The sequence below is a fragment of the Microtus ochrogaster genome, unplaced genomic scaffold (genome assembly GCF_000317375.1).
Source record: "Microtus ochrogaster isolate Prairie Vole_2 unplaced genomic scaffold, MicOch1.0 UNK161, whole genome shotgun sequence".
Classification (NCBI taxonomy): domain Eukaryota; kingdom Metazoa; phylum Chordata; class Mammalia; order Rodentia; family Cricetidae; genus Microtus; species Microtus ochrogaster.
In genome coordinates, this window is record NW_004949259.1 from 130,640 (window position 1) to 131,370 (window position 731).

Sequence of the window (731 nt, forward strand, 5' to 3'; positions counted from 1 at the left end):
AACTTTAAGGCATTGAAGAAAGAAATTGAAGAGGATACCAGAAAGTGGAAAGATCTCCCTTGCTCTTGGATTGGGAGGATCAACATAGTAAAAATCGCAATTCTACCAGATTGGGTTCCTAACACCCATTTAAGGGAGTTTACAAGTGTCAGTGTAAGTCCAGGGGATCTGATGCCCTCTTCTGGTCGCTTAGGGAACTGCATGTACACAGTGCACTTAAACAGGCAGGCAAAACACTCAACATGCAAAAGAAAGTTTTTTTTTTTTTTTTTTTTTTTTTTGTATTTTTTAAGAAGTGAATTGCAGCTTGCTCCTCAGAAGACACGATAAAGGTCAGAAAACATCAGAATGATCGTTACAGTACTGAAAAAACATGCAACAACTCTCTAGTGTCTTCTCATTGCTCATAGGAGAAACTGTTAGTTCTTCAGCTTTAGCAACATGTTGCTTAAATTCTAGCTACCGTCTGCTCCTTTATTTTATTTTTTAAGTAAACAAACTATCTTTTTAAATTTTACATACAATTCCCAGTTTCTACTCCCTCTCCTCCTTCCATTTCCTCTACCTACTCCCCCATTCCACCCACATCCACTCCCCAGAGAGGGTAAAGCATTGATTTGGGGAAGGTTCAAGTCCTCCCTACTATATCCAGGCGGAGCAAGGTATCTATACAAAAAAAAATATGTTCACAAAAAGCCAGTACAAGCAATAGGGATAAATCCTGGTGCCAC